Source organism: Somniosus microcephalus, chromosome 17, assembly GCF_052327205.1.
Source record: "Somniosus microcephalus isolate GS21.2 chromosome 17, FLI_Smic_1.0, whole genome shotgun sequence".
Classification (NCBI taxonomy): domain Eukaryota; kingdom Metazoa; phylum Chordata; class Chondrichthyes; order Squaliformes; family Somniosidae; genus Somniosus; species Somniosus microcephalus.
In genome coordinates this window covers 59,633,655-59,653,804 of record NC_141003.1, presented here as the reverse complement: position 1 = coordinate 59,653,804, position 20,150 = coordinate 59,633,655, and the positions used below count along the sequence as shown (strand labels likewise).

At 46.7% G+C, this 20,150-nt stretch overlaps 1 long non-coding RNA gene across 7 annotated transcripts in view; it reads left to right on the top strand.

Moving 5' to 3' along the window:
- LOC147105756 (uncharacterized) overlaps positions 1-20,150 on the top strand; it is a 49,851-nt gene that overhangs the window by 19,788 nt on the left and 9,913 nt on the right. For all 7 annotated transcript variants that reach the window (XR_015081574.1, XR_015081575.1, XR_015081576.1 and 4 more), the window contains one exon: positions 20,002-20,104. This is a non-coding gene — a long non-coding RNA (uncharacterized LOC147105756). The remainder of the gene's footprint in view (positions 1-20,001; positions 20,105-20,150) is intronic.

The following is a 20,150-nucleotide window of genomic DNA, read 5'->3' as shown; positions in this document are numbered from 1 at the left end:
AGACCTGGACTAATGATCAGGAGATGAGTTCACATCCCACCATGGCAGCTGGGGAATTTAAATTTGTTAAATAAATCAATGTAGAATAAAAAGCTAGTATCAGTAATGGTGACCATAAAACTCTGACTGTTTGTTTAAAAACTCTGGTTCATAGATGTCTTTTTTTTTAGGGAAGAAAATCTGCTGTCCTTGCCTGCTTTGGCCCAAATGTGATTCCAGAGCCATAGCAATGTGTTTGACTCTTAACTGCACGCTGGCCTAGGAAGCCACTCGGATGTACCAAACTGCTACACAAAGCAATAATAAAACTGGACAGACTACCCGGCATTTACCTAGTCACAGATTTCGGACATAAAAACTGCACACCCAGCCCAGTCAACCCGGCAAAGTCCTCCCTAACATCTGGGTACTTGTGCAAAAATTGCATGAGCTGTCCCATAGACGAGTCAAGCAACAGCCTGACAGCGTCATACTCACAAAATCATACCTTTCAACCAATGCCCCAGACTCCTCCCATCACCATTGCTGGGTATGTCTTGTCCCACTGGCAGGACAGACCCACCAGAGGTGGTGGCACAGTGGTATACAGTTGGGAGGGAGTGGCTGTGTGAGTCCTCACCATTGACTCCAGACCCCATGTAGTCTCTCAGCTTCTGGTCAAGCAGAGGCAAGGAAACCTCCTGCTGATTATTATCTACCACCCTCCCTCAGCTGATAAATCTGTACTTCTCCATGTTAGACACCGCTTGGAAGAAGCACTGAGGGTGGCAAGGGTGCAGAATGTACTCTGGGTGGGGGACTTCAATGTCCATTACCAAGAGTGGCTGAATAGCACCACTACTGGCTGAGCTGGCCATGACCTGAGAAGGACATCGCTGCCAGACTGGGCCTGTAGCAGGCAGTGAGATCCAACACGAGGGAGAAAAACATACTTAACCTTATCCTCACCAGTCTACCTGTTGCAAATGCATCAGTCCATCATGGCACTGGTAGTAGTTACCACCGCACAGTGGAGACGCAGTCCCGTCTTCACACTGAGGACCCCTTCTGTTGTGTGGTACTACCACTCTGCTCAATGGGATAGATTCAGAACAGATCTAGCAGCTCAAAACTGGACATCCATGAGGTGCTTTTGGTGGGGGGGGGCGTGCGCGCCCACCATCAGCAGCAGCAGAATTGTATTCCACCACAACCTGTAACCTCATGGCCTGGTATACCCTCTACCATCAAGCCAGGGGACCAACCCTGGCTCAATGAAGAATGTAGATGAGCATGCCAGGAACGGCACCAGACGTACATAAAAATGAGGTGCCAAACTGGGAGGCTGAAACAGGGCTACATACATGCTAAACAGCAGAAGCTAGCATGCTATAGACCGAGCAAAGTGATCCTGCAAGCAATGGATCAGATCAAAGCTCTGCCGTCCTGCCACATCTAGTTGTGAATGGTGGTGGACAATTAACTAACTGGAGGGGGGGTTCCATGAATATCCCCATCCTCAATGCTGGCAGAGCCCAACATGAATGCAAAAGACAAGGCTGAAGCATTTGCAACCATCTTCAGCCAGAAGGGGCGAGTGGATGATCCATATTGGCCTCCTCCCTGAGGTCCCCACCATCACCGAAGCCAGTCTTCACTCCATATGATATCAAGAAATGACTGAGTGCAGTGGATACAACAAAGGCTATGGACCCTGACAACATCCTGGCTGGCGTGCTGAAGGCTTGTGCTCCAGAACCAGCTGCGCCTCTAGCCAAGCTGTTCCAGTATAGCTACAACACTGGCATCTACCTGACAATGTGGAAAACTGCCCAGGTATGTCCTGTCCACAAAGTAGGACAAATCCAATCCAGCCAATTACCACCCCATCAGTCTACTCTCTAAATCATCAGGAAAGTGTTGCTGATAGTGCTATCAAGAAGCACTTACTTACCAACAACTTTCTCCCCGATGCTCAGTTTGGGATCCGCCAGGACCACTCGGCTCCAGACCTCATTACAGCCTTAGTCCAAACATGGACAAAAGAGCTGAATTCCAGAGGTGAAGTGAGAGTGACTGTCCTTGACATCAAGGTAGCATTTGACCGAGTGTGGCAGGAAGGGGCCCTAGTAAAATTGAAGTCAATGGGAATCAGGGGGGGGGGGTGAAACTCTCCACTGGCTGGGGTCATACCTAGCTCAAAGTAAGATGGTTGTGGTCAATTATCTCAGCCCCAGGAGTTCCTCAGGGCAGTGTCCTAGACCCCAACCATCTTCAGCTGCTTCGTCAATGACCTTCCCTCCATAAGGTCAGAAGTGGTGCTGATTGCACCGTGTTCAGTTCCATTTGCAACTCAGACAATGAAGCAGCCCATGCTCACATGCAGGCTTGGGCTGATAAGTGGCAAGTAACATTTGCACCATATAAGTACCAGGCAATGGCCATCTCCAACAAGCAAGAGTCTAACCACTGCCCCTTGACATTCAATGGCATTACCATTGTCTAATCCCCCACCATCAACATCCTGGGGGTAACCATTGACCAGAAACTTAAACTGGACCTGCCACATAAATACTGTGGTAACAAGAGCAGGTGAGAGGCTGGGTATTCTGCGGTGAGTGTATCGTCTCCTTACCCCCCAAAAACCTTTCCACTATCTACAAGGCACAAGTCAGGAGTGATGAATACTCTCCTTGCCTGGATGATTGCAGCTCCAACAACACTCAAAGAAGTTCGAGTGGAGTATAAACACCGGCATAGACTGGTCGGGCCAAATGGCATGTTTCTGTATCCTATATCCTATGTAAGCTCAACATCATCCAAGGCAAAGCAGCCTGCTTGATTGGCTTCTCATCCACCACCTTAACCATACACTCCATCCATCACCACTGCAGTGTGTACCATCTACAAGATGCACTGCAGCAACTCGCCAAAGCTTCTTCGACAGCACCTCCCAAACCCGCAACCTCTACCACCTAGAAGGACAAGGGCAGCAGGTGCAAGTTCCCCACCAAGTTACACACCATCCTGATTTGGAAATATATCATTGCAGGGTCAAATTCCTTGAACTCCCTCCCTAATAGTACTGTGGGGTTACCTTCACCACACTGACTGCAGCAGTTCAAGGCAGCGGCTCACCACCACCTTCTGAAGGGCAATTAGGGATGGGCAATAAATGCTGGCCTTGCCAGTGATGCCCACATACCAAGACGGTCCCATTTTTGTTACTAGGAAAGGAGCCTGCAGCATTTGTATTGAAGCAGTCAATGTCTATAGGAGAAATGAGAGTGATCAACAATAAAAGTATAAATGGATTGCAAACCCTGGACTGGAAGTTTCAGTCTGGTTCACTTGATCCCAAAATTTAGCACCCCAAACCTGTTGCTGCTAACCACATGTTTTTTGTTCTGGGGGGTTTTCTCCTAAACTATTGCACTTCATAATAGGAAACAAATTAAGCCTTTTTTTGACCAGGTCAAAATCACAAGTTACCATTGGCAATAATAGCAGCTGAACATGTAATGCATATGATCATCTGCCCGCTTTTAAAGGCGGCATTAACCAATTTGTGTTTTTCTGTCTCAATCTGATGACTGAGCTGGATACAACTTCATTAGCAGTGATGCTGCTCACATTAAATCATAACCTGTTATGTAATGTCTTATACCTTGTAATGCCCAATATATTGTGTGGAGGTGTTTAAGTGGCCTGACACTTTATAGTCTAATTGTTATTGATCTAAGTAAACACAAAGGTTAGTCCTGTTTTGGGAATATTCCAGATTGGACTGCTTGTCTATTTTGGGCTACATCTCAGAAGTGCCCAGCATTTCAGGATTGTTTTGCATCCAGAGTATGCCCTCAATAAATTTGCCCTGTGTTCTTGCAGCCATGCATTTTGTATGGCTCCTTTAAATACTTTGGAAGTTCAGGTATATGACTTTAATTTATTGCCCCTTTTATATTGGTCAAATTTTATTGCATGCTCAACAAATTTTGTTTTATATTCCTTAGGCATGATCTGCCTTTCATAAACCCACATTAGTTCAGAATTGGTGTACTTGCTCTGAAGTACACTCAAACATGTTGAGTGTACTGCTTCATGCTTCTGAGCCTTTTTTAAAAATGGAATAGCACTAGCCTTTTACTTGGGTTCTCTATTTAGTTAACTGCTCAAAAATTCAGTTCTACCAGTTACTTTTAGATTATTCCATTTTGTCCTACCAATATCAAAGCACTAATTACTAATCTCTTCTGTATGGAATTTGCAGAAATGGCACATTACATACTATGGTTTACGATAGTAAGAACTTTTGTGGAGGAAATCCTTTGACTGAGCCCTGAAATGTTACTGTCATGAAATCTATTTCTACCTCTGATTATGCAGAACTAAAAGTTTCCATTCAGTGCAATGAAATTAAGTCAACTTCAAATGCATAACAGCTTCCATTTGCACCAAATGATCATCAATCCTATTATACCAGGTCAATTAGGTTTTTCACAGATATTTACAGGGATTATTGCTAGGATGAATGTTCTGTAGTAAATTACTTCTAGATCAAAGCCATGCAAACCTGCATTTTTCATGGACTTTTTTAAATCGCAAGATTGTGATAACTTCGCACACAAGATTTGCAGGCCATGTTTGTGCTGTGCCAAATCTTTGTCCTAATTATTGCCCTTTTGGGAGTGAAATATATTCTTTTTCCAATGATGCTGAGGTCTTAAAGAGGCAAGTTGCCAAGGCAGCAGCAAATTAATTTTAGTTAAGTCTAAGCCTACAAAAAAACTCCTGTTTAAAATACATACTGTGATTTCAAATTAAGTTGGCCCCAAAATCAGCACATTTTCCTGGTTTGAGAGTTTTGTCAGCAGCCTAACGTTCAGTAAAATTATTTATTTACTGTAAGCTGGAAGGGAAATGTAGTTGGGAGTAGTGATCTTCACATTTATTTAAAATTGAATAGTTTCTCTTTCTTTGCCCTTCCAGAAATAATTAAAAAATGGTGTTTCTGCAGTCTTCACCATATGTAGTATTGAAGATTGGGGAATATTTTGGGTTCATTTTCACTAGTACTATCCATAGAAAATGCCAAGACTCCAAATGTTAGCTGAAATTTAGTCTCCTGGATGTATTGGATAGGGGTACGGTAACAGTGGTTGTTACTGGACTAGTAATCCAGAGGTCTGGACTAATGATCTGTAATGGTGACCATGAAACTACTGGATTGTTGTAAAAAACCATCTGGTTCACTAATGTCCTTTTAGGGAAGGAAATCTGCCGTCCTTACCCGGTCTGGCCTATATGTGACTCTGAAATGGCATAGCAAGCCACTCAGTTGTATCAAACTGCTACAAAGAAGTATACCAAGAATAAAACTGGACGGACCACCTGGCACTGACCTAGGCACCGGACATGCGAAGGCAAACCCTGCAAAGTCCTCCTCACTAACATCTGGGGACTTGTGCCAAAAATTGGGAGAGCTGTCCCACAGACTAGTCAAGCAACAGTCATACTCTCAGAATTATAACTTTCAGCCAACGTCCTAGACTCCTCCATCACTATCCCAGTGGCAGGACAGACCCACCAAAGGTGGTGTCACAGTGGTATACAGTCGGAAGGGAGTGGCCCTGGGGGTCCTCAACATTGATTCTGGACCCCATGGGTCAAACATGGGCAAGGAAACCACCTGCTGATTACCCCTACTACCCTCCCTCAGCTGATGAATCAGTACTCCTCCATGTTAAACCCCACTTGGAAGAAGCACTGAGGTAGCAAGGGCGCAGAACATACTCTGGGTGGAAAATTTAAATGTCCAACACCAAGACTGGCTTGGTAGCAGCACTACTGACTGAGCTGCTGGGTCCTGAAGGACAGAGTTACCAGACTGGGATTGTGGGAGATGGTGAGAGAACCAACAAAAGGGAAAAACCTACTTGACCTCACCAATCCAACTGTCACAGATGTCAATGATAGTATTGGTAGGAGTGACCATCGCACAGTCCTTGTGGAGACGAAGTCCCATCTTCACACTGAAGACACCCTCCATCGTGTTGTGTGGCACTACCACCATGCTGAATGGGATAGATTCATAACCGATCTAGCAGCTCAAAACTGGGCACCCATGAAGTGCAGTAGCAGCAGAATTGTATTCCAACGCAATCTGTAACCTCATGGCCTGGCAGTTATTTTACAACTTCCAAAAAATATATATTCCACTGAGAAGAAAAGGGTGTAAAAGAAAAGACAGCCATCCGTGGCTAAGTAAAGAAATTAAGGCTAGTATTCGACTAAAAACAAGGGCATATAAGGTAGCCAAATCTAGTGGGAGGATAGAGGATTGGGAAAACTTTAAAAGACAACAAAAAATAACTAAGATTGATTAAGAAAGGGAAGATAGATTTTGAAAGTAAATTAGCAAAAAATATAAAAAGATAGTAAGAGTTTTTATAGTTATATAAAAAGAAAAAGGGTGGCTAAAGTAAATGTTGGTCCCTTAGAGGATGAGACTGGGAAATTAATGGTGGGAAATATGGAGATGGCAAAAACACTGAATATTTTACATCAGTCTTTACAGTAGAAGACACTTAAGAATATCCCAACACTGGACAAACGGGGCTAAAGGGGGGGGGGAGGAGCTAAACACGATCAAAATCACTATGGAAGTGGTACTCGGTAAAATAATGGGACTCAAGGCGGATAAATCACCTGGACCTGATGGCTTACATCCTAGGGTCTTGAGGGAAGTGGCGGTAGGGATTGTGGATGCATTGGTAATAATTTTCCAAAACTCCCTGGACTCGGCAAAGGTCCCGGCAGACTGGAAAACTGCTAATGTAACACCCTTATTTAAAAAGGGCAGTAGGCAGAAGGCTGGAAACTATAGACCGGTTAGCCTAACATCTGTGGTAGGTAAAATTTTGGAGTCCATTATTAAGGAGACAGTAACAGGACATTTGGATAATAATTTAATAGGACAAAGTCAGCATGGTTTTATGAAGGGGAAGTCATGTTTGACAAATTTGCTGGAGTTCTTTGAGGAAGTAACATATAGGGTGGATAAAGGGGAACCAGTGGACGTAGTGTATTTAGACTTCCAAAAGGCATTTGACAAGGTGCCACACAAAAGATTATTGCTTAAGATAAAAAATCACGGGATTGGGGGTAATATTCTGGCATGGATAGAGGATTGGCTATCTAACAGAAGGCAGAGAGTTGGGATAAATGGTTCATTCTCAGACTGGCAATCAGTAACTAGTGGTGTTCCGCAGGGGTCAGTGCTGGGTCCCCAACTCTACAATCTATAGTAACGATTTGGAGGAGGGGACCGAGTGTAACATATCAAAAGTTTGCAGATGATACTAAGATGGGAGGGAAAGTAGTGAGTGAGGAGGACATAAAAAACCTGCAAGCGGACATCGACAGGCTAAGTAAGTGGGCAGACATTTGGCAGATGGAATACAATACTGGAAAGTGTGAGGTTATGCACTTTGGCAGGAAAAATCGTAGAGCAAGTTATTATCTTAATGGCAAGAAACTGGAAAGTACTGAAGTACAAAGGGATCTGGGGGTCCTGGTGCACGAAACTCAAAAGGTTAGTATGCAGGTGCAGCAAGTGATTAAGAAGGCCAATGGAATGTTGGCTTTCATTGCTAGGGGGATAGAATATAAAAATAGGGAGGTATTGCTTCAGTTGTACAAGGTATTGGTGAGACCGCACCTGGAATACTGCGTACAGTTTTGGTGTCCATACTTAAGAAAGGACATACTTGCTCTCGAGTCAGTACAAAGAAGGTTCACTCGGTTAATCCCGGGGATGAGGGGATGGACGTATGATGAGAGGTTGAGTAGATTGGGACTCTACTCATTGGAGTTCAGAAGAATGAGAGGCGATCTTATTGAAACATATAAGATTGTGAAGGGGTTGGATCGGGTGGATGCGGGGAGGATGCTCCCGATGATGGGTGAAACCAGAACTAGGGGGCATAGTCTTAGAATAAGGGGCTGCTCTTTCAAAACTGAGATGAGGAACTACTTCACTCGGAGGGTGGTAGGTCCATGGAATATGCTGCCCCAAAAAGCTGTAAAAGCTACATCATTACATAAATTTAAAACAGAAATAGACAGTTTCCTAGAAGTAAAGGGAATTAAGGGTTACGGGGAGTGGGCAGGAATTTGGACATGAGTCTAGGTTCGGATTGGTCATGGCCCTGTGGGTAGCGGAGCCTGATCCTGCTCCTATTTCTTGTGTCTAATTCTGTTAGATTCAGGAGATGGTTCTGTGATAGTGGATTGGCGGTTAGGATCAGATCAGCCATGATCTTATTGAATGGCGGAGCAGGCTCGAGGGGCCGATTGGCCGCCTACTGCTCCTATTTCTTATGTTCTTATCCCTCACTCTACCATTACCATCAAGCCAGGGGACCAACCCTGGTTCAATGAGGAATGTAGAAGAGTATGCTTGGAGCACCACCAGGCATACCTAAGAGGTGCCAACCTGGTGAAGCTACAACACCGGACTACATACATGTTAAACAGCATGTTATAGACAGAGCTAATTGATCCCACAACCAACGGATCAGATCATAGCTCTGCAGTCCTGCCACATCCAGTCATGAATGGTGGTGGACAATTAAATAACTAACGGGAGGAGGAGGCTCCATGAGCATTCCCATCCGCAATGACGGCGAAGCCCAGCACAAGTGCAAAAGACAAGGCTGAAGCGATTGCAACCATCTTCAGTCAGAAGTGCCGATTGGATCATCTATCTCGGCCTCCCCCTGAGATCCCCACCATCACAGAAACCAGTCTTCAGCCAATTCGATTCATTCCATGTGATATCAAGAAACAGCTGAGTGCACTGGATACAGCAAAGGCTATGAGCCCCAACAACATCCCGGCTGTTATGCTGAAGACTTGTGCTCCAGAACTAGCTGTTCTTCTAGCCAAGCTATTTCAGTACAGCTACAACACTAATCTGGAAAATTGCCCAGGTTAGTCCCGTCCACATAAAATGGGACAAATCCAATCCAGCCAATTACCGCCGCATCAGTCTACTCTCCATCAGCAAAGTGATGGAAGGCGTCATCAACAGTACTAGCAAGTGGCATTTACTCCCCAATAATCTGCTCCCCAATGCCACATTTGGATTCTGCCAGGACCACTCTGCTCCAGACCTCACTACAGCCTAAATCCAAACATTGACAAAAGAACTCAATTTTAGAGGTGAGGTGAACAACATTCAGGCTTGGGCTGATAAGTGGCAAGTAACACTCGCGCCACACAAGCGCCGGGCAATGACTATCTCCACCAAGAGAGAGAGTCTAACCATCTCCGCTTGACATTCAACGGGATTACCATCGTTGAATCCCCCACCATCAACATCATGGGGGTCACCATTGACCAGAAACTTAACTGGACCAGCCACATAAATACTGTGGCAAAGAGAGCTGATCATAGGCTGGGTATTCTGCAGCAAGTGTCTCGCTTCCTGACTCCCCAAAGCCTTTCCATCATCTACAAGGCGCAAGTCAGGAGTGTGATGGAATACTCTCCACTTGCCTGGATGAGTGCAGCTCCAAAAATGCTCAAGAAGCTCGATACCATCCAGGACAAAACAGCCCGCTTGATTGGTATTCCATCCACCCACCACCTTCAACATTTACTCACTCCACTACCGGTGCACCATGGCTGCAGTGTGTACCCTTTACAAGACGCACTGCAGTATCTCGCCAAGGCTTCTTTGACAACACCTCCCAAACCCGCGACCTCTTCCACCTAGAAGGACAAGGGCAGCAGGTGCATGGGAACACCACCACCTCCAAGTCGCACACCATCCTGACTTGGAAATATATCACTGCTCTTTCATTGTCGCTGGGTCAAAATTCCAGAAGTCGCTTCATTACAGCGCTATGGGAGTACCTTCACCACACGGACTGCAGCAGTTCGAGAAGGCGGCTCACCACCACCTTCTCTAGGGCAATTAGGGATGGGCAATAAATGCTGGTCTTGCCAGCAATGCCCACATCCCATAAACATAATGATGCGCTATCAATTACTCATAAAAGACTGAGAGTTAGAAGAGTAACTAAAGGCTTTTATTAACAACAGAATGGAGGTCTGCCTCGAGTGGTCGACCGGTCCAGGATACAAGGGCTGGGGAGCAGTCACCTTTATACTAGGACCTGTGGGAGGAGTCAGCCGAGGCATGTCCAGGCATGTACACAGTGGAATACAAACAGGAATACAAACAGTGGTTTACCACATTCACCCCTTGTTTAAAATTGAGTCCGGCGGGGTGAAGTGTATTAAAAGTTAGTGTATTGGAGTCTCTCCGGAGGTCTTGTCTGCCGCTGTGATCGGCGTGGCGACGGCAGGGGTAGTGAAGCTTCCGGCGTCGAGTCCAGCGTAGGCTGTGGCACAGGCGTGTCGTCCTCGTAGATGTCGAGCGGGTCGCGGGGCCCAGGCCTGCCGTCTGCTGGGGCTGGATATCGGATCGTGGGGGGGGTGGTAGTGGGTTACTGTGGTCCCCGAGGGTGCAAGGTCTCTTATGGAGACTGTGTCCTCCCGCCCGTCCGGGTATGCGATGTAAGCATACTGGGGGTTGGCGTGGAGGAGGTCGACCCTCTCGACCAGGGGGTCCGTTTTATGGGTCCTCACGTGTCTTCTCAGTAGGACCGGCCCTGGGGACGTCAGCCATGGCGGTAGCGATGTCCCTGATGTGGACTTCCTTGGGAAGACAAACATTTTCTCATGAGGGGTGGCGTTAGTGGCAGTGCAGAGCAGTGACCGAATAGAGTGGAGCGCATCGGGGAGCACATCCTGCCAGCGGGAGGTTGGAAGGCCCCTAGACTTTAAGGCTAGCAGGACGGCCTTCCAAACTGTCGCATTTTCTCTTTCCACCTGTCCGTTCCCCCGGGGGTTGTAACTGGTGGTCCTGCTTGTGGCAATACCCCTAGTTAGCAGGTACTGACGGAGTTCGTCGCTCATAAACGATGAGCCCCGGTCGCTATGGATATAGCTGGGGAAGCCGAACAGGGTGAAGAGGTTGTTCAGACATTTAATGACCGTGGCACTGGTCATGTCCGGGCAGGGGAAGGTGAACGGGAAACGGGAGTACTCATCAATAATATTGAGGAAGTACACATTGCGGTCGGAGGAGGGGAGAGGCCCTTTAAAATCAACGCTCAAGCGCTCGAAGGGGCGAGTGGCTTTTATCAGGTGGGCCCTGTCTGGTCTATAAAAGTGTGGTTTGCACTCAGCGCAGACTTGGCAGTTCCTGGTCATGGTCCTGACCTCCTCAATAGAGTAAGGCAGGTTGCGGGCCTTGATGAGGTGGAAGAACCTGGTGACCCCCGGGTGGCAGAGGTCATTGTGGAGGACCCGTAGTCTATCGATCTGCGCGCTGGCGCAGGTGCCACGCGATAGCGCATCCGGGGGTTCATTTAGCTTCCCGGGCCGGTACAAGATCTCGTAGTTGTAGGTGGAAAGTTCGATTCTCCACCTCAAGATCTTGTCATTTTTGATTTTGCCCCTCTGCTTGTTGTTAAACATAAAAGCAACTGAACGCTGGTCAGTGAGCAGGGTAAATCGTTTTCCGGCCAGGTAGTGCCTCAAATGACGCACAGCCTCCACAATCGCCTGGGCCTCCTTCTCAACAGCGGAGTGTCTGGTCTCCGGGCCTTGGAGGGTTCGTGAAAAGAAGGCCACGGGTCTCCCCGCCTGATTGAGGGTAGCGGCCAGGGCAAAGTCGGACGCGTCGCTTTCCACCTGGAAGGGGATGGATTCGTCCACTGCGTGCATGGTGGCTTTGGCAATGTCCTCCTTGATACGGTGGAAGGCTAAGCGGGCCTCTGCCGTCAAGGGAAAAGAGGTGGACTTGATCAGCGGACGGGCCTTGTCCGCATAGTAGGGGACCCACTGGGCGTAATAGGAGAAAAACCCTAGGCACCTCTTCAGGGCCTTGAGGCAGTGGGGCAGTGGAAGTTCCATAAGGGGACGCATCCGGTCGGGGTCGGGGCCGATGACTCCGTGTTCCACAACACAGCCAAGGATGGCGAGGCGGTTTGTGCGGAATATGCACTTCTCCTTGTTATATGTCAGGTTTAGGAGTTGGGCGGTGCGGAGGAATTTTTCGAGGTTTGCGTCATGGTCCTGCAAGTCACGGCCGCAGATGGTCACATTGTCCAGATATGGGAAAGTGGCCTGCAACGCATTTTGATCTACCATCCGGTCCATCTCCCTTTGGAAGATGGAGACCCCGTTGGTGACGCCAAAGGGAACCCTAAGGAAGTGATAGAGGCGGCCGTTTGCCTCAAAGGCAGTGTACTGGCGGTCCTCAGGGCGGATGGGGAGCTGGTGGTACGCTGATTTCAGGTCAATGGTCGAGAAGACGCGGTACTGCGCGATCTGGTTGACCATATCAGCTATACGGGGGAGTGGGTAGGCGTCCAGCAGGGTGTAGCGATTTATTGTCTGGCTGTAGTCGATGACCAGGCGCTGCTTCTCGCTGGTCTTAACGACCACAACCTGGGCTCGCCAGGGGCTGGTGCTGCCCTCAATAATCCCTTCTTTCAGGAGCCGCTCCACTTCGGTTTTAATGAAAACCCTGTCCCCGGCACTGTATCGCCTGCTCTTTGTGGCGATGGGCTTACAGTCGGGGGTGAGGTTAGCAAACAGTGGTGGGGGGGGTGACTCTGAGTGTGGAGAGGTTGCACCTGGTGCGCGGCGGGCAATTTGGAAGCTGCTGGCTGCGGACTGTGAGTGGGGGTAGGGGTCCACCGTACGCCATCGTAACACTTTTAAGGTGGCACTGAAAATCTAACCCCAGCAGGACGGCAGCGCAGAGGTCAGGCAGGACCAGAAGTTTAAAATGATCGTACACGGTCCCGTCTACTACGAGTGTCACCACGCAGTAGCCGCTGATGTCCGCCGACTGGGACTCGGAGGCCATAGAAATCCGCTGTTGCGCAGGCAGGACTGGGAGAGAGCAACGCCGCACCGTGTCGGGGTGGATGAAGCTCTCCGTGCTCCCAGAGTCAAAAAGGCAGATTGTATCGTGACCATTTACCTTAATGTCCATTGTGGAACTGGCCAGTTGGTGCGGTCTCGCTTGGTCCAGTGTAACGGATGCCAGCGTAGGGGTCGGTGTGTCGCTGCGGGTATCAGATGAGGCGGTGTCGGGGCTTGCTGCGTCCCGGCTGTCGTCCAAGATGGCGGCGTCCATGATCCCCATGTGGCTGGAGGCGTCCAAAATGGCTGCTGTACCGGTGATTCGCACACGGCCGGGGAGGTCCAAAATGGCGGCCCGCATGGCCCACACGCGGCGCTGCTGGGGTTCGGGGTGGCTTTGGCCCTGCAGACGCTAGCGTAGTGTCCCTTCTTCCCGCAGCCCGAGCAGATCGCGTTTTTCGCCGGGCAGCGCGCTCTGGGGTGTTTTGCCTGGCCACAGAAGTAGCATTTCTGGCCTTGGGGCACTGCTGTCTGGCCTTGGGACACTGCTGCGGTAGTTGGGCCGTTGTTGGGGTGTGGCTGGGGTGGCACGGCGCTATGAGGCGGTCCTACCGTGTCCCAGGCTGTCATTCCCCGCGGCGTCCACGGTGCAGAGGAGTAGGCATCCATGCCCTGGTAGGCTGCATCCAACGATAGTGCGAGTTCAGAGGCCTTGTTGAGGTCGAGGTTACTCTGCTCCAACAGTCGCTGTCGGGTGTAATTGGATCTGTGGCCCGCTACAAAAGCGTCCCGGATAAGTTCCTCTGTGTACACGGCGGCCTTTACATCCTTACAACCACAGGCCCGGCCAAGCACAGACAGTGCCTGAAGGTATTCCACGGTCGATTCCCCAGGTTGTTGTTTACGACTCCCCAGGAGGTGCCTGGCGTACACTTCGTTCACTGGGCGCGTGTACTGGTCCTTGAGGAGCTTGATAGCATCCGCGTACGAGGTCGCGTCTTGGATGACCGAGTACACTCGGTGGTTCACTTTGGAGGTCAGGACATCCAGTTTGTCCTCGTCCGATTTGATTGCTTCGGAGGCGGTCAGGAATTTTTCGAAACACTTAAGCCAGTGAGTAAACTTGGTGGATGAGTCCGCCTCCCGATGATCTAAGTCCAGGCATGCTGGTGTGAGGATCTTCTCCATTATAAAAATGTTGTTAATAAAATTGATGCGCTATCAATTACTCATAAAAGACTGAGAGTTAGAAGAGTAACTAAAGGCTTTTATTAACAACAGAATGGAGGTCTGCCTCGAGTGGTCGACCGGTCCAGGATACAAGGGCTGGGGAGCAGTCACCTTTATACTAGGACCTGTGGGAGGAGTCAGCCGAGGCATGTCCAGGCATGTACACAGTGGAATACAAACAGGACAAACAGGAATACAAACAGTGGTTTACCACACATAAGAAATAGGAGTAGGCCATTTGGCCCCTCAAGCCTTCTCCGCCATTCAATAAGATCATGGCTGATGATTTACCTCAACTCCCACTTTCCTGCACTATCCCCATATCCCTTGATTCTCTTTAATATCCAAAACTCTATCTATCTCTGTCTTGAATATACTCAACAACTGAGCCTCCACAGCCCTCTGGGGTAGAGAATTCCAAAGATTCACCACCCTCTGGAGTGAAGAAATGTCTCCTCATCTCAGTCCTAAATGGCTGACCCCTTATTTTGAGATGTGACCCCTGGCTCTAGACTCCCCAGCCAGGGGAAACATCCTTATATCTACCCTGCCCAGCCCTGTAATAATTTTGTATGTTTCAATGAGATCACCTCTCATTCTTATTCTTATAAACTCTAGAGAATATAGGCCTAGTCTACTCAATCTTTCCTCCATAGGACAATCCCCCCATCCCAGGAATCCGTCTGGTGAGCCTTCATTGCACTCCCTCTATGGTAAGTATATCCTTCCTTAGGTAAGGAGACCAAAACTGTACACAATACTCCAGGTGTGGTCTCACCAGGGCCCTATATAATTGCAGTAAGACGTCTTTACCCTTATACTCAAATCCTCTTGTAATAAAGGCCAACATACCATTTGCTTTCCAAATTGCTTGCTCTACCTGCATGTTAACATTCAGTGATTCATTTACAAGGACACCCAGGTCCCTCTGAACATCAACATTTCCCAATCTCTCACCATTTAAAAAAAAAATACTCTGCTTTTCTATTTTTCCTACCAAAGTGGATAACTTCACATTTCTCCATATTATATTCCATTTTGCCATGTTCTTGCCCACTTACCTTAGCTTGTCTATATCCCCTTGAAGCCTCTTTGCATCCTCCTCACAACTTGCATTCCCACCCAGCTTTGAATCATCAACAAACTTGGATATATTGCATTTGGCCTCCTCATCCAAATAATTGATGTAGATTGTGAAAAGCTGAGGCCCAAGCACTGATCCTTGCGGTACCCTACTAGTTATAGCCTGCCAACCCGAAAATGACCCGTTTATTCCTACTCTCTGTTTTCTGTCTGTTAACCAATCCTCAATCCATGCTAGTCTATTACCCCCAATCCCATGAGCCCTAATTTTGTTGAATAACTTTGTGTGGCACCTTTATCGAATGCCTTCAGAAAATCCAAATACACCACATCCACTGGTTCCCCCTTATCCTGGTAGTTACAACCTCAAAACTCCAACAGATTTGTCAAACACGATTTCCCTTTCATAAATCCGTGTTGACTCTGCCCAATCCTATTATTATTTTCTAAGAGCCCTGTTACCACGCCCTCAATAATAATAGATTCTAGCATTTTCCTTACTACTGATGTCGGGCTAACTGGTCTGTAGTTCCCCATTTTCTCTCCCTCCTTTTCTTAAATAGTGGGGTTACAATTGCTACCTTCCAATTCATGGAACCGTTCTAGAATCTCTCATTTTGGAAACTGACAACCAATGCATCCACCATCTCTATAGCCACCTCTTTCAAAACCCTAGGATATAGGCCATCAGGTCCAGGGGATTTATCAGCTTTCAGTCCCATTAATTTCTCCAGTACTTTTTTTACTAATTTCTTTCAGTTCCTCATTCTCATTAGACCCTTGGTTTTCCACTATTTTCAGGAAGTTTTTTGTGCACAAAGTAATTGTTGAATTTCTCTGCCATTTCCTTAACAAATTAAAAAATCACTGCAGTAGTTTGTATATTTTTGGTATATATTGAGGAACTGAAGATTCTCTGAATCCAGGAAATGTACAAGAATGACGAGCAAAATAGCTACAGAGTGTTTTATTTGGAAAGAGTGAGAATTTCTAGTAAGTATTGGGTAAGTAGTAGATGTAAAAAGTGAAATTTAGTTTAACATTTTGATTTTAACGTAGAACTTTAAAAACTAGTTAACAGAAGCTGCTTGCCAGTGGCAGTTAACTGTCAGTCAGCTGTAAGTGTTTGTCTTGAATAAGTACTAATCACCAGGAGCAGGAGAGCTGAGTCAACACTTGTAAATTGGGTGAGGCTCCTAGAGTGTAAGAGGAAACAGGTCTGCAGAGCACAGAGCAGGATTAAAACAGAGTGTACTTAAACAGAGTGTTTTATTTGGGAATTTGGAAAGACTGGGCATTCGGAGAAGATGGGGAAGGAGTTGCTGCTTTTTTGCCTCCACTACTTGTGGTACTTTGTGTTACAAGTAGATATTTAATTTCAGTACCCATAACTTCATCTAGATCAAGTAGGTAGTCAAGAAACTACACTGTAAACTAAGTTACCTAATTACAAATTTAATTAAATAAAACAAGGTCACATAGGAATGGCAGTGCAGGTACTGTACCGCAACGGCAGCATGTGAGAGTTTGTGGAGAGGATTGTGATCCTGGACAACCACATTTGCAGTAAGTGCCTGCATCTTGAGGAACTTCAGCTCAGAGTTTTTGAGCTGGAGTCTGAGGTGCAGACATCGTGGGCATCAGGGATGGGGCGAGTTACCTGGACACTTTGATCCAGGAGGCAGTCACACCCCTTAGGTTAGGTAGTAGTACAAGTCTGGTTAGTGGTCAGGGACAGGAGGTGGTGACTGCAACTTAGGTAAGGGGACCCCAGCTGCAGTGCTGGAGGAGCCTCTGCCTTGGCCCTTGCCCAACAGGAATGAGGTTCTTGCTGCCTGTGTGGATGAGAGAAAAAGCCTGCAGGATGGATGAGCAAGCTGATCATGGTGCAGGAGGCCATTCAAGTGGGGGGAGTGAAAGGGAATGTAGTTGTGGTTGGAGACATTATAGTCAGGGGGATAGATACTGTTCTCTGCAGCTGTGACCGAGAATTCCAAAAGTTGTGTTGCCTGCCCGGTGCCAGGGTTAAAGACATCTCCTTGTAGCTGGAGGAGAACTTTGAGTGGGAGGATCCAGTTGTCGTGGTCTGTGTAGGAATCATCCGCATAGGTAGAACTAGGAATGAGGTTCTGCTGAGTGAGTTTGAGGAGCTAGGATCCAAATTAAAAAGCAGAACCTCAAAGGTAGTAATCTCCGGATTGTTACCTGAGCCATGCGCAAATTGGCATAGGGACAAACAGATTAGAAGTTTAAATGTGTGGATCAAAGAGTGGTGTGGGAGGAAGGGGTTTCAGTTCATGGGGCACTGGCACCAGTACTATGGAAAGAGGGAGCTGTTCTGTTGGGATGGGCTCCACTTAAACCAGACTGGGACCAGTGTCCTGATGAATCAAATAACCAGGGCAGTAGACTGGGCTTTAAATTAATGAAGGGGGGTGGGGGAAGGGATTCAGGAAAGAGTAAATTTAAAAGCAGCAAGAGAAATGTCAAGGCTCTAAAGCAAAGTAGAATTTCGGGTAAAAATATGCAGAGTGGGTCAGGTAGGGACAGAGAGTAATAAAGGTAATAGGGCATCAGTGACTAAGGGGACATTATAGAAATGTCAAAGTTAAAGGCACTATATCTGAATGCATGAAGCATTTGCAACAATAGATAATTTTTATCTGCGCTATTGAAATAGGTTTGATCTAATAGCCATTACAGAGACGTGGTTGCAATGTGGCCAAAGTTGGGAACTAAATATTCCAGGATACTTAACTTTTAGAAGAGAGAGGCAAAATGGAAAAGGAGGAGGGGTAGCCCTGATAATAAAGGATGGGATAAAGACAACAGAGAGAAAGGATCTTGGCTCCAAAAATCAAGAAGTAGAATCAGTTTGGGTGGAGCTAAGAAACAGCAAGGGGCAGAAAACATTAGTGGGTGTTGTTTTTAGGCCATCAAACAGTAGTTGTAATGTAGGGCAGAGTATAAATCAGGAAATTTAGAGGCGCATGTAACAAGGGTAATACAGTAATCATGGGGGACTGTAATCTACATATAGACTGGGCAAACCAAATTTGCAGTAATAGTGTGGAGGACAAATTCATGGAATATATGCAAGATAGTTTTCTAGATCAGTTTGAGGAACCTTGGGGAACAGGCTATTTTAGATCTAGTATTGTGCAATGAGAAAGGGTTCATTAATAACCTTGTAGTAAAGGAGCCTTTAGGGAAGAGTGACCATAATATGATAGAATTTTATATTGAGTTTGAAAGTGATTTAGTTCAATCCGAAATTAGTCTTAAATCTAAACAAAGCAAACTACATAGGTATGAGGGGCGAGTTGGCTAAGGTCGATTGGGAGACTACATTAAAAAGTATGACAGTAGACAAGCAATGGCTAGCATTTAAAGAATTAATACATAATTTACAACAAATATACATTCCTTTAAGGCACTAAAACCCCACAAGAAAAGTGGTCCAACCGTGGCTAACAAAAGAAGGTAAAGATAGTATTAGATCAACGGAAGAGGCTTCTAATGTTGCCAGAAAGCGTAGTAAGCCTGAGTATTGGGAGGATTTTAGAATTCAGGAAAGGAGGACCAAGAAATTGATAAAGAAAGGGAAAATAGAATGAGAGTAAACTAGCGAGAGACCTAAAAACAGACTGTAAAAGCTATAGGTATGTAAAAAGGAAAAGATTAGCGAAAGTAAATGTGGGTCCCTTACAGGCTGAGACAGGAGAAATTATAATGGGGAATAAGGAAATGGCAGAGAAATTAAACAAATACTTTGGGCTAGATGTTCTCAATGGAGACGAGTTGGAGGTGGGACTGCTGCTTGTCGTGTCAAACATAGAAACATAGAAGATAGGAGCAGAAGTAGGCCATTCGGCCCTTCGAGCCTGTTCCGCCATTCAATGAGATCATGGCTGATCAAATTCAGTACCCTGTCCCTGTCTTCTTCCCATATCCCTTGATCCCTTTAGCCTCAAGAAATATATCCAACTCTTTCTTGAATATATTTAATGAACTGGCCTCCACCGCCCTCTGTGGCAGAGAATTCCACAGGTTCACCACTCTCTGGGTGAAGAAGTTCCTCCTCATTTCAGTCCTAAATGGCTTACCCCTTATCCTTAGACTATGACCCCTGGTTCTGGACTCCCCGGCCATCAGAAACATCCTTCCTGCATCTAGTCTGTCCAGACCTGACAGAATTTTATAGGTTTCGATGAGATCCCCCCTCAATCTTCTAAACTCCAGTGATTATAAGCCCAATCGACACAATCTCTCCTCATACCCTCTGCCATCGTCTGCCCAACCAGAGGGATTTTCCCCTGATTGACCTTGTTAAGCCCGCCCTGCAGGCTCAGCAGGACAATTAGGGAGGAAGTCACTGACAGAGCACGGACGTTGATGTGCTGTCAAGACATCTTGAAAGAAGAAATGTCAGCGTTTGATAGCTCTGTAAAGCTCTCAAACACTGACATTCTCAGGAGTTTGTGTGTTCAGGACTTGACATGAATCAGCCATTCATGTGGAAATGACTTATGAAATAATACTGGGTAGCCTGCTGGTGGTGCTGTCCAGGGAGAGTATAAATACTCTGGCATAGGCCCAGCTTGCTCAGGACATTCTTTTATAGGAACTAGTGAAGGACACAACTAGATCTCCATGTTGAAAACCAGTTGATTAAAGCCTTGTTTAATGCTTAGACCAAGTGCCTAGTAGTTTTCTTACAGCAGGACTCGTCACAGCTTTCAATTTTGTCGATTTCAGATGGCTGTTGATTCAGAGGATCCAACAGCCAGTTTGTGAAATCAACAAGGATGATGTCGGGTCTCCGGATCCAGGGTGGATGAAGGCTGTAGGAAGAAAACAAGTAAGTGAACATTTTTAAACACTTATCACTCCACACTTGCACCCAT